Source organism: Lactuca serriola, chromosome 7, assembly GCF_051521515.1.
Source record: "Lactuca serriola cultivar US96UC23 chromosome 7, Lser_US96UC23_V15, whole genome shotgun sequence".
Lineage (NCBI taxonomy): Eukaryota > Viridiplantae > Streptophyta > Magnoliopsida > Asterales > Asteraceae > Lactuca > Lactuca serriola.
The window spans coordinates 203,454,113-203,469,518 of NC_136414.1; the positions used below are offsets into that span (position 1 = coordinate 203,454,113).

General features: G+C 36.7%; 1 non-coding gene across 1 annotated transcript; it reads right to left on the minus strand.

Annotated features, from left to right (window-relative positions):
• Positions 1-14,519: 14,519 nt before the first annotated feature.
• Positions 14,520-14,626, minus strand: LOC145065082 (small nucleolar RNA R71). Its single transcript, XR_013688234.1, has one exon. It is a non-coding gene; the product is annotated as a small nucleolar RNA R71 (small nucleolar RNA).
• Positions 14,627-15,406: the final 780 nt, after the last annotated feature.

Genomic DNA, 15,406 nt, shown 5'->3' on the forward strand with positions numbered 1-15,406 from the left:
GAAGATTTTGTCCAAGCCTCTTTAGGGAGGTTATAAAGCTTCTTTTCTCAATTATCAATAAATTGCCAGACAACCCCTGCATTTTTAATTAATTCAATTAATCCCAAAATTAATTCAAATTAATTTTTGATTAAATATTAACTAAATAATATGAGTTCTAATTAATATATTATTTCCTTAATACTTAATAAATCATTCATTTCAATTTATTAATCAAATAATAAATTCTTCCTCTTTCCCAATAGGTCATCCTATCTAGTTGCTCGTATGAAGGCAACCCAAAAGGACTGTGCTACTATCAATTCAAATATATACCAATTATAGTTATGAGTTTAGACACCTAATCCAACAGTCTCCCTCTTAGATAAGTCTAATAAATATAGTTGCCAGTATAACTTCAAATTTTGATTAGCAAATTGTAGCTCTCAACGCCGCTGACGAACTCTGACCTAGTCATATATGAGTTCTAAGATAAATGATCATATAATCCTCCGTTCTGTAATATATCATGTGGAAAAAGGACATGGAACTGAGTCAATCTCATTGTCCAATACTTTGTTTCCCGATTTCTGATTTGTTATGACAAAGAACTACTAATCGAACACATCAATTTAGTCCTGGCCGGGCCCAACACTATAACTCAACACCAAATCATCGAGGCACCCAAGAATTTGCTTTTCCCGTTAGGGCAAAAGGAACAGATAAACTTTGTCTTATATTCTTGTATTATTTATTTTTCAAATCACGCACAACAATACATTTTTTAACATCAAGTTACTAATACGTTTACGTATTATCAATGCACAACCAACTCGTAAACAACAACTCATATATCTCCTTTCAAGATTATAAGATATTATCGTCTCAGAATTACTCGTGATAAATTCCATGAAGTAGTTCTATGAGCGTGGGTTAATCCAATACTTAAATCCCCATTTCAAAAGTACTCATGAATGTTGTAGCAAAACCATTGCTATGTCTAAAACTCTTTAGACAATCTACAATCCAATTCATGACAGTCTTGATTCATTAATTACTTCCAAAAGTATGATCGACTATGGATGTTTGAATAATCTAATTATTCGGGAAGTAAAACATGCAAAATGAAACACAATAATAAACAATTGACATAAGATAGTAAACAATACTCATAAATAATTCACTATTATTTAATCATCAAAAGTCAATTACATTTACTTTGTTACAAGTTTCTAAATATCTATCTAACTAATAAAATAATATCATCCTTCCGTCCAATGCTCCTTGCATGCTGAACGCGCTTAACCCTACTCAGAACCTTTGTGAGGGCATCCACAAGATTCTCTTCTTATGATACCCTCTTCACGAAGAGGTGTCCTTCTTTTACTCTATGTCTGGTAAAGTGGTATTTTCTGTTGATACGTCTTGATCTACCATGATCTCTTGGTTCCTTTGTTAAGGCAACTGCTCTTTCATTATCACAGAAAATCTCCATTGGCTCCTTTATGGTTGGCACAACTCCAAGGTCTTCTATGAGGTTCTTCAACCATATAGCCTCCTTTGATGCTCCGCTTGCAGCTATGTACTCTAATGCACAGGTTGAATCAGCCACAGTCTCCTGTTTGGAACTTTTCCAAGTTATCTCTCCTCCATTAAGGGTAAATACCCAACCAGATTGAGAACGGAAATTGTCTTTGTCTGTCTGAAAATTGGCGTCACTATACCCGGTTACTCTCAAGCCAACCTCTTTAACTTTATCGTCAAATTAAAGATTCCATCTACGAGAAGCTTGTTTCAATCCATAGATTGATTTTTCAAGCTTACACACTCTATTGGGGTACTTAGCATCCACAAAACCCTCTGGCTGATTTATGTAAACATCCTCAACCAACTTCCCACTAAGGAAAGAGGTTTTGACATCCATCTGCCAAATTTCATAGTCATGAAACGTAGCTATAGCTAACATTACCCTAATAGATTTAATCTTAGCTACTAGAGAGAAGGTCTCATCATAGTCAACCCCTGGGGTTTGATGTGACAACCCAAAAATTTATTGCCTTCTAGCCTTGTTAAGGGTCATTCTATTGGGTTTTAAGCCCACTACACTTAAGGAATGAGTGATAGAATGTACCTACTAGAGACTCTGTGCAACAATTCAAGCCTTAGGATCACCAAAAAGAGTTCACGACCACAACATTTGAGTTTACGGCCGTAAACTCAAGGTAGGCTGTAAACTCCCCCATAAGACTCCTTCTCTTCAACTTTTCTTTTATTATTTCACTTCCACATCAAGAACACTTCCATTCTCTCTCAAGTATCATCGAGATTTTCATTTCCGATCTTCGAAAAGTAAGTGATTCTTCCATCTAGTTATTGTTATCCTTCCTAATCATGCCTCATTCTCATGATTCATCCATGAAAACATCTTTTGGCTAGATCTTCATCTTTCACCAAGAACACCAAGAACACACACTTGTTCTTGGTGGCCGAAAACTGATCAAAGGCCCTCAAAAGTGTGAGTATTCCATCTATCATCTAGTTGTACATGTTTAACAGTCTTGAAACATCATCAATCTCATGATCTTCAAGAGTTTACGACAGTAAACTCTTGGATATGGCCGTAAACCCATGGATTGGTCACATTTGGCCGCAAACCCTTCTCACATCCAAGCCTTAGACCTTGAACCCCAAATGGATGATGGATAGGACCTTAAACTACTCTCCTTTGCTTAATTGTCATGATTTTACGGCCGTAAACTCCTTGATTGGCCGTAAACTCATCTACATTGGCCGTAAACACTCCTTTGATCAATCACATGTGATTGATCACTTCACTTCAACTGTTCCTTAGTCCCTTGGAGTGTTTTCTTGCATGATAGTCACATTAAACACTATATTCATGCCAACATATGCCATTATATGTTATTTAGGACTCGTTTGTGTCTCGGGACTTCATTTGTGGAACTTCTCATCCTTATGCGCATATTCGTTGAATCACCCACATAAGGTGAGTTCATACTCCTATAATGAATCTTTTAACTGTTTTAAATTCTTTTAAGAGGGGGGGGGGGGGAATACAAGTTGAACACAATGTTAATTGTGTAAATGTTTGTTATAAACATCTTTCAGAAGATTGCTTATGTCTTTTATAAGTGATCAAAACATTTCAAAAACTCTTTTAAAGTTATGTTGCTTTATAGTTTAACAAAACTCCGTTTTTAAAGTACAAGCATAACTTAATAGTAAAATGAGTCTTTTCAATATCAGTTCAAGTAAAACACTAGTAAACTATAAGGGGTATAGCTTAGAGGTTCAGTTCATACTAGATACTAGAGCACACTATAAAGAGAAACAGGGAGGTAGATACAATACATCAGAGAGACATACTATACGCTATACATGATAACAGAATGAACATACTAAGATACTATAATAGAACGAACATACTAAGATGCTATAGCACGAGAACACTACATGATCTAATTATACCAATGAATCACTAACTCATTGTTCTAAACAAAATGTGATAGTTAAATTGGGTATACATAATCATATAACATTAATGTGAATTTACACAGCCTAGCAATTTGTTTGCGGAAGTCGCGTTTGGTCGCCAGAATCTCTTGCAGGGAGAGCGTATAGTATGGGTACTATCCATCACATTATAACCTTAATAAAATACACATGTTTTAAGGTAATCAGTACGTCAGGATGTCAATTCAAAAGACAACTGTGTACTTACATTTTCCCATTACTTTCATATTGTGACAGTTCCACTTGAAAGTTAATGCAAACTATTTTGAGTTAAGATAGTTATAAACTAGGGAAAAATTATATTTTACAAATGACAATCAGAACAGACGAGTCCAGTACATTCAGTAGAAAGGGGGCCTATAATGCTAACTTTATGATTCCTTAATGTATACATCAGGGATATATATTAATCGGATTCGACAGGTAGTAGGATGTGTGCCTTTCGCTTCATTTCCTATTCCTTGTTTGGTTGTGGGCTTAGAGCAGATTCACCCAACCTACTATTTATCCGATCTTAGCTATATATATATATATATATATATATATATATATATATATATATTCCGTATACACCAAGTAATCATAAGGGGTACCAAGTATGGGTCAGGTCATAGTATACAAATTCAATACACCGCTTTCTAGTACAAAACATACTTTTCAGATAGAACATTTGGTAGACAAAACTAGAAACTTACCAGTAAAGGCTTTAATCCATTTTATTAAACCATTATAAACTTAAAGGACCTTAGGTGGTTAACTCTATAATACCTTAGTTTATACATCAGGGTTATATATAATTAATACTTGAGAAGTAGTTGGATATGTGCTTTCTGCCTCATTTCCTATTCCTTGTTTGGTTATGGGCTTAGGGTAGATTCACACAATTAACTATCTATTCGGTATTAGATTATATATATAGCTAGTATAAACTAAGTGATTACAGAAGGAACCATCGTGGTTACCAGTTTTACAAAAAGAAATAAGGGTTTTCTTAAAGAATCTTTTCATCAAATATAAAGGAAGTATTACAGTTAACTCCATGAGTACCAAGTGAATACACCAGTGTTATATACAACGATGATCTAACAAACAATGAGATGTGTGCCTTCCGCTTCATTTCATGTTCCTTGTTTGGTTGTGGGCTTAGGGTAGATTCACACAATTAACTATCTATTCGGTATTAGATTATATATATAGCTAGTATAAACTAAGTGATTACAGAAGGAACCATCGTGGTTACCAGTTTTACAAAAAGAAATAAGGGTTTTCTTAAAGAATCTTTTCATCAAATATAAAGGAAGTATTACAGTTAACTCCATGAGTACCAAGTGAATACACCAGTGTTATATACAACGATGATCTAACAAACAATGAGATGTGTGCCTTCCGCTTCATTTCATGTTCCTTGTTTGGTTGTGGGCTTAGGGTAGATTCACACAATTAACTATCTATTCGGTATTAGATTATATATATAGCTAGTATAAACTAAGTGATTACAGAAGGAACCACCATGGTTACCAGTTTTACAAAAAGAAATAAGGGTTTTCTTAAAGAATCTTTTCATCAAATATAAAGGAAGTATTACAGTTAACTCCATTAGTACCAAGTGAATACACCAGTGTTATATACAACGATGATCTAACAAACAATGAGATGTGTGCCTTCCGCTTCATTTCATGTTCCTTGTTTGGTTGTGGGCTTAGGGCAGATACACACAATCGATTGTTTGTTTACTATAGGTTTTATATAACTTGTATCCATTTAGTACTCATAGAAAGGATTGTAGAGTCATTTTTACTTATCTTACATCAAAGCAGGAAATATAGGATTTTCTGGAGGAACAGACGAACTTTTCTAAACAGAACTTACAAATTACTACAAGTTTCTTACAACTTCTTACATCACTAAAATCTTATGAACTCACCAAATTAAATGTTGATCTACGCTTTCAAAATAACTTGTATTCTCAGGAGACCAGTAGACAGGTACGCGCATTGGGATTTAGAAGATGGAGCAGTATAACTTCATGTCTTACTTTGTTATTTACATTGTAGTCTATGTTATGTGACCACATACTTTGTAAACACTTTCTTTCTAATGAAATGGTTGTTCATTACTTTGATTAGTATGATGCATGTCTTGTGATACTGAACATAACGTCTTCCACCCCCAACGTTTCCGCCGTTCCGGTTTTGGGGTGCGACATTTGAGTAAAGCCCTTCCAACCAGTCGAGCCTTGAAAGTGTTCACCTTTCCATCCATGTCGGTATTCTTCTTGAAGATCCATTTACACCCAACTGTCTCACGACCTAGTACATTTTGAACCTAATTCCAAACTTGATTGTCATACATGGACTTGATCTCACTGTCCATTGCCTCTTTCCATTTAGCAGACTCAGGTCCCGCCATAGCTTCCTTGTAGCTAGAAGGTTCATCCAAATTTACCAGTGTACTATCACTGATAAACGTATCACTATCTGTAGTAATATGGCCATAAAACTCAGGTGGCATTCTAACTCCACTGGAACGTCTAAGAGGTAATAACTCGTCAATTGGTTCAACTGGACTTTATTCCTCAGGTTGAGCCATAACAGGTTTAGAAGTTCCTTCATCGTTTGACTCTTGAATTTCTTCAAGATAAATTATACTCCCACAATCCTCTTTGGATATGAGCTCTCTCTCGCAGAAGACTCAACTTCGTGCTACGAAGACCATGTTTTCACTAGGTCTTTAGAACAAATATCTAAAGGACTTTTGTGGGTAGCCGATGAAAATACATCTCTCACCATGAGGTTCAAGCTTGTTATGAGTGTCTCGTCTACCGAAAGCTTCACAACCCTAAACCTTGATATGTGCCAACGAGGGAACCTTCACTGTCCACATCTTGTCAGGTGTTTTGGCAACCTTCTTTGTTGGGACAAGATTAAGAATATGGGCGACAGTCTCTAAGGCATACCCCCAGAAAGAGATTGGAAGTGAAGCTCGACTCATCATGGAACAAACCATGTCCAAGGTTCGATTACTCCTCTCAGCCACACCATTAAGTTGTGGTGTCTTAGGAGGTGTTAGTTGTGAAACTATTCCATATTCCTTGAGGTATTCGTGGAATTCGATACAAAGATTCACATACATATTTCATATTCCAATTGATTCTCGACTTCTTGTTTGAACTCTTTGAACTTTTCAAAGGTTTCTGACTTATGCTTGATTAAGTAGATATATCCATATCTGCTATAATCATCACTAAAATTCATATAAAATCGATTTGCATTACTTGTGGTAGATCTGAAGGGCCCATGCACATCTATGTGTATGAGATCCAACAATCCTTAACCTCTTTCACAAGAACCAATGAAAGGTGATTTAGTCATCTTTCCAAGTAAACAAGATTCGTATGTATCATCTGACCTTAAGTCAAATGATTCCAACACTCCATCCTTTTGAAGTTGGGCAATGCGTTTCTTTTTGACCTGTCTAAGACATCAATGCCGCAATCATGCTTTGTCTAAACCATTAGGCGAATCAATTTGAAGAACACTATTACCTAAATTGTCTACAACCATCATAGTTTCATACACACCATCACAAGGTAAAGTTTCAGAATAAAATACATCAGTTTTATAAGCATAAATAGATCCATTCTCATTGTCAAAAGAATATCTAAAACCTTGTTTATATAAATCATGAAATGAAATGATGTTTCTTGTCATTTCTGACGAATAACAACAATTGTTCAAATATAATCAGAACCCATTACTAAGCACTAAGTTAGAAACACCAATCTTGCTAATAGGTGACGATCTTCTATTGCCCATGATCAAGTTTATTCTCCCATGCTCCGCATCCCCACTTCTTCTTAGACCATGCAAATCAGAAAAAATGTGAAAACCACATCCTGTATCAGACCCAAGAATGAGAATATGATGAGTTTTTAGATAAGATAGTGTAAATTCCTGTCGATGTTGGCTTGACTTTGCCATCCTTTATCTATTGCAAGTACTTAGGGCAACTTAGTTTCTAATGTATTTTTTCTTGGCAATAAAAGCAAGTAACCTCCTTAGGATCAGAGGCGGGGGGAGCTTCAGAATTGGCCTATCCTTTGGATCCATTGCTTGCAGATCCAGCTTGAGACTTTCCCTTCCAATTATGTTTAGGAGGACCTTTCCTATTCGTTCCCTTTCCTTTTCCTATGGCCAAAACATGAGTAGTAGCAATAGGAGTGGAGACAACACCTTTTCCCTTCATTCCACTCTTAATAGTTCACAGCATGTTCTAAAGTTGAGCTAATGTGGTCTCTTGGTTGTTCAAATGATAAGCCATGATGAACTGATCATAACAAATAGGTAGCGAGTTCAAGACTATATCAATAGCTAATTCCTCTTCAAAGTTCACATTTAGCTTCATCAGTCGTTCTACATATCTTTGCATTTGTTGCAAGTGGCTACTGATAGACTCTTCGTCTTTCATTTTGCTGGTGATGAGGGACTTTACTACTTCATACTTTTCCTGAAGAGCTCGTTGGTGGTACTTTTCCACCAAGTCCTTGTTCATATCGTATGACCAGTAATCCTCATAGAACCTTTGCAACTCAGGAGTCATAGTAGCCATCATGATGCATGCCACTTTGGTAGCATCATTATAGTGTGTCTTATACTCAACTTGTTCTTCAGGAGTAGCTTTTGTTTCATCAATCTTGAGAAGTTCCTTTTTGAGTACATACTCTTTGTGCTCAAAATATAGAGTCAAGGTTGTAGAACTCGCTACTCGGTACTTGTTCGGCCGACTGTCGAGTAGCGAGTACTCGGGGAGTACTCAAATTCGGTAATTCATATAGAAATATTTTTAGAAAAATTATAATGTCAAAATCATAAGTTAAAATCATTATTTGATTGAAATATATAACAAAATTAGATACATGTGAATATATAAAAACTGAAATACACACAATTGTATCACTTCGTGAATAATTACTGAAAATTTAAGATATATATATATATATATATATATATATATATATATGTAGTAATAATCACATGTGTGTGTTAAATAATAAATCATTAAGTGTATTATACATATTAATCTTGAAATTCTTGATTTTATTCTCTTTTTATGACAATTTTAACCTTTTAACCGAGTTGGCCGAGTTTGACTTTGTTGACCGAGTAGGCCCGAGTAAGACCGAGTAGGCCCGAGTTAGAGAGATTTTGATCGAGGTTGACCGATTTTTGACCGATTTTGACTTAATCCGATTTCACATAACTCGTCTCGGTGGAGGGCCGATTCCGAGTACTCGGCCGAGTAGGCGGAGTTTTGCAACACTGCGTAGAGCCATCTTGATGTTTCGCATCCAATCATTATAATTGGTGCCATCAAAGGTAACCCTCGAGCAGATGTTCAAGAGTGAGAAGTTGTTGGAGGAAGAACCAGAAGCGTCATTGGGAGTTGACATCTGAAAAAGAAGAAGGAAAAGTTTTAGTTAGATAAGAAGATTCCTTAATATAACACCCAAATGAAATATTAAGGCTAAGATCCAACTAGATATTTCACAACACAGAAAAGGCATGTCGTAATCTATTCGTGAAATAAATAAAGGTGACAAATGACGATTTACCAATTTCACCATGAAAACGAAATTTTAAACGAATTAGGTTTTAAATGAAATTCCTAGATATTTTGAGATTCATTGAACTATTTATGGACATGTTTAATATCGATTATGCTCTTCCATTTGTGACTGGGATACCGAGGATCACAACCGAGATGTGAATAAACATGAAAATTAGTTTGGTGCTCTCGATGTCATTTATCATCTAGTCAATGTGCCGGTTGACCACACGCACTCCATCAATCAATAGTAATTTATGAGACACTCATTGCCACCCTTTATTAGTCCATATTAGTGTGCCGGTTAACCACGCATGCTCCACTAATGACTTATATAAAGTGCAATGTGCAATTTCATGGAATAACATCAATTTCACATTTTTTCCTAAAGTAACTAAGATTGAGAATTTATGAAAAAACATTTAGTTACTTTATTAATTTCATATATTAATTAATGAGAATTAAATATCCTATCTAACCCGTTCAGCTAACGACCATCCACCAATCAAGGGAGCGGTGGGTAAGAGTGAATACCCAATGTCGATCGTTTTACAGGCCGCTTCCTTAAACTTCCATTATAGACCGGTTTCGTAAACAAGGCGTTCTAGTGGTTCGACTGACTTGGCTTATATATATATATATATATATATATATATATATATATATATATATATATATATATATATATATATATATTGTAACAACGAAAATTTCCAAAATAATTTTTCATTTTTAAAACATACTTTTATTCACAAGATAATATCAAAACATAATGTATCCAATGTTATCATAAAAAAAACATATCCAAGAATCTCAAGACATAAAACTCCACAAGTGTGTACGGATCATGCCAGCGCGTTCCCGCGATCCTCGCTAGTACCTGAAACACGTAACACAACATTTGTAAGCATAAATGCTTAGTGAGTTTCCCAAAATACCACATACAACACATACGAAACTCAAGGCCATAGATATGTGGGACCTTCCGGTCCAAGTGTCTCAGGGGACTTCCGTCCCGAAATCCTAGTAGACCTTCCGGTCCTACCCGTATCGACCTTCCGGTTCGTAACCTCCTGACCTTCCGGTCCATATCATCTTGACCTTCCGGTCCTTATCATTCATAACATACATATCATATAACAACATACAACACATACATATCATAGCATATAATACCTTCCGGTCACACATAGGTACCATTCCAAGTACAATATAGTGAGAAGACTAACCTCGTACGATATCGGATAATCTCCCGTGCTCGGATACCCGATCTAGCCTCCTCCTATCAACAAAATAACATTCCTAATCAATACTCTCTCATAATATCATCTCTAATGATGGGTAGAAGACCATTCTACCCCTCCCAGAACTCTCTTGAATCAGCTTAACCAAAACCCTAAGGTCAACTGAAGTCAACGGTCAAACTTTGACCCAACTCGTCGAGTGCACATGGGCGACTCGGCGAGTGTGACATCCCCTTTTTCACGGCCATAAAAACCGATTTTTTTATGCTTTTTTTTATAAAATTAGAGTAATCCTTTGATTAAATCAGTTGCGGAATTTGTTCCCAAACGAGATATGATAAAACTTTATCAAAACATTTCTCAAAGAGAATGTAGTTTTCATTAAATAATAAAATCTCAGAATGTCATGTTCCGATACAGACCAAAAGCATAAACCGTATAAAATAGACCTTACAAAAGTTATTTATAACTACTGATCTATCATCCAAAATCTCTCGTCATGTCAACCAACTTATGCTCTTGTGCCACTACCTGTGATACAAAGAAAACTGAGTGGGTCAGGCTTGGGAGCCTGGTGAGCATATAGGGTTTTCAACCGACAATAATATAATTATTATATTAAATTATCAAACAATCAACCTAATTACCCATCCCCATTATCTTCTTTACTCTTAAGGTTTTATTATAAAAATCAACTATCCTTCATTTATTCATTCCTAAGGATTAACCTAAGGGATTGGCACGAAGTCCATTTCTACCAAAGTTTATCTATCAGGTACTAAGCCCATAGTTACCAACATTTATCTCTCAGGCACTAAATCCATAGCTATCAGACGCTAACTCCATAGTCACCAAGGTTCACTTAACAGGCGCTAACTCCATAGTCACCAATGTTTATACAATAGGCGCTAACTCCATAGTCACCAAGGTTTATACAACAGGCGCTAACTCCATAGTCACCAAGTTTTATACAATAGGTGCTAACTCCATAGTCACCAAGGTTTATACAATAGGCGCTAACTCCATAGTCACCAAGGCTTATCTATACGGTACTAAATCCATATCTACCAAGGTTCATCTATACGGTACTAAATCCATAGCTACCAAGGTTCATCTATATGGTACTAAATCCATAGCTACCAAGGTTCATCTATACGATACTAAATTCATAGCTACCAAGGTTCATCTATACGGTACTAAATCCATAGCTACCAAGGTTCTTTGTTAGGCACTAAGACAATAGCTGCCAGGGTTCTTTGTTAGGCACTAAGACAATAGCTGCCAGGGCTCTTTGTTAGGCACTAAGACAATAGCTGCCAGGGCTCTTTGTTAGGCACTAAGACAATAGCTGCCAAGGTTCACTCATACCATCTTTCATCACTCACCAACTATATCATCTACCCACGTTCTACCCAACATATTTGTAAATATAAATACATATACAATTTAACTCATTTAAAAACTATATAAAACATCCATACCACAGTCATCTCAAATAAACAACAATATATAAACACATAGCACGTATTTCATAGCAAATATTTCATATTTATGTGTTTGAAGAAAGTAACTATACACTCACTTGATAATACGATTATCGGAAAGCACTATGGCTCTCCAAGTAGTAACTCTTCGGTGAAACTGGGATATCTTCACACACCGGGTTTCTCGCAGACAGAGCTTCGGCTCGGAAACTCTTTTCCTCTCGGGATCTTTGGGCTTCGGGACTCGCTTTGGGTCTCGGGATGATACCGGGGCTTCGGGGGGTTAAAATAGGGCTTAGAGAGTGTATCGGGAGTGGGAGAGAAGAGATGGAGCAACCATAATCGGCTGGCCCTTGATTTCTATTTATAGGGAAAATTTCTCATTTCCCACGTCGTGAACAGTACTTTCACATCGTGGGCTTGATCGTTGATATTGCCATATTTATACCTATTTTTAGGCAATATTTAAGTACATTTTTATTAATAAGTTGATAATATGTTTAGAATAATGGTACTTATGACTTTAAATTGTTATTTTCAGTCAATTAAAAGGATTTTCGAAGAGACGGACCAAAAGTGACAATATGTAGAACATGGGAGACTTAGAAGACAAGAAATGAATAAATCCACGAAAGATACTAAATCCACGACGTGGCAAAGTCGGCCACGACGTGGAATGAGAATTCTAGAAGATAAAGATTGCGATATGGAGGAATCCTTGCCCGATACGGATAACTTGGAGCCCACGGCGTGGCCTGGATAGCCACGACGCGGCACGGTATTTTGGAGTCTATTTAAGTATTCTTGATCATTACGAAAGAGCAACTTTTTGGCTGAAGAAAAGGAGTTCCAGAAGGCGATTTGGAGCGAAAGAAAGGTTCTGGAAAAAGGTTTTCAACACCAAAAAGAGTAAAGGTCTATATTTTAGTTAATTAAGAACATGTTTTCTATTACTTCAAGTTGTGTTAGTTTATTAGTTGCTATGATGAGCAGCTGAATCTAGCTACTCTTGTTTAGCTAGATGAAGCTTCCAACTTACGAATAGCTCAATTTATATGGATTAATTTAGTTGGTAAAATTGCTTGTGTTTGATTTGTATAACCTAGCATGCTTATGTTTGTTTATCTAATTGCTTGATTGCATGTTCTATGTAGCTTAGTGACCATTAACTGCATGAACTTGTTTACCTAATGATTTAGTGAACATTGAATTGTTAGAGCTAGGATTGACCAATCTTAGTTAGTAATTAGAGTAAATAAGCTTAGCTATGCTAGAGAACGTGAATTGTGACTATAATTGCGTTTATATAACAAATCTTACATAGCATATTTACATTCATAATTAGTTCTGTGTTTAATTGTGTGTGAACATACATGGTTTGACATGAATTAGTTAATTATTGGTAAAGTTAGAACTAAATTACTAATATAATTAAAACCAACTAGATTATCCATAAACATTAGCTAGCCATAAGAAAGAAGTGGATTCAAACTAAACAAGAGTGTGTTTTACTTATTGAATTTGATTTAAGTTCGTCCGATCTTGTAAAATCAGATAAAACCCCTTTTAAACTTGTTAATAATTAGGTTAATTTAATAGTAAGTAAATTAATTAGTAACACCGTTCCCTGTGATCGATACCCGACTTACCCAAACTATATTGTAATCTGACTAGGTACACTGCCTATAAGTGCATAATTAGTTTAAGTTTGTTAGGTTATAAATATTAAAATTAGTGGGTACTTTTGTGCACATCAAGTTTTTGGCGCCGTTGCCGGGGAACGGCTTAGTTTTTAGCTTATTTATTTGCATTAAATTAATCAATCCTTCTTGTGGAATAAAAAACCACAAAAAGTTAATTTTTCAGCAAAGTATAATTTTTCTTTTAGTCACAGAGTCCACGACGTGGCCAGATACGTGCCACGACGTGGACATCCAGAACACTAGATTTTTAGTTGTTAGTTAGTTTTTCTTATTTTAGTTCAGTTTTATGTTTTTTTTAGTTTAGGAAGTTGCAGGAGTTCACGACCAGAGGCTCAAACACACCCTTGGTGCCACCACTTGAAGATCCCGAGTCTGCAATTCACAAGAAAAAGACGCCCTTAAAAGAATTGAAGTCAACTTTTTCAAGGAAGTCGGGAAAGAAGACAGGAGAGTCAAGTTCATCCGCGAGGCACAAGAGCAATTTTGAGCACTTGGATCAAACACCCGTCCAAACCGAGTCCGAATACGATACCGAGCCGGAATTTGAAGAACACACAAGCAAACCCGAGAACGAGCCAAGGAACGAGATGGCAGCAATTGAAGAGATGTCCATGGGAGCTTACAAGAAGCGGATCCGAGAAGATATGGGTCCCGGTTTAGTCCAGCCCGTAATACCTGCCACTGCCACATTCGAGTTGAAGGGGCACATATTAACTGCACTGAAGGATATCCCATTTTTTGGGAAAGATCATGAGGACGCTTTTAAGCATCTAGATGAAGTCAACGACATTGCGGATTACTTCAATGTCCCAAATGTCAACAGAAACACAGTCTTGCTTAGGATACTTCCCATCACTTTCAAAGGAGCTGCTAAGGAGTGGTTAAAAGCACTTCCACCGGGTACAATTACCACTTGGGCTCAAATGTGTGAGCAATTCCTGGACCAGTTTTGCCCGCCATCCAAGATAGCCAAACTCAAGAAGGCAATAACCAACTTTGAGCAATAGCCGGGGGAGTCATTATACGAAGCATGGGAGCGGTACAAGGGCTTGCTCAGAAATTGCCCTCAGCATGATCTAAATGTGCAACAAGAGATGTCAATCTTCTATGATGGGGTCAACGTTATGACGAGACAACTCCTTGATTCTCAAGGACCTTTGACAAAGAAAAATCCAAGGGAGGTCAAAGAGCTGATTGAAGAATTCGTGAAGCACTCTCGCGAATAACACAACCCTAGGCAAGATGGAATTAAAGGCGGTGGAGGGGCCCAAACTGAAGAAATAGCAGCTGTAATGGCCATGCTGAATAATTTGGATCGAAGAATAACAGAAATGGACCAGTCAATAAATGCCATAAGAGTGGGTTGCGAGAGATGTAGTGGTCCACACTTGACCAAGGACTGCAATTTAGATGAGTTTGGGAACAGAAAAGCTCAAGTGTGCTACTCTAGTGGGGATAAGTTTGATGAGGACTGGAGGAAACCGAAGAAGGAGTGGCTGCCATATGAAGAGTATAAGAAGCAAAAAGAAGAGAAGTTTAGGCAGACAGGTCGAGGCTTTTATCAAAAGGAGCAGCCACCAGCCGAGAAGAAACCCGATCTAGAGACCATTTTAATGAAGTTTATGGAAGCTTCGGAAAAGAGACACGATGCCACTGATTCTGCTATTATGGAACAACAAACCTTAATAAAGAATCAACAAGCCTCCATCCATAATCTTGAAGTACAATTTGGTCAACTAGCCACTCTGGTTCATGAAAAATTGTCCCCGAAGAATCCCGAAGTAAAGACCCAATGTCATGTAATGGCCTACTGAAGAAGAAGCAATCTCTGAGTTCCTGGAGGCATCGGATGAAGAAC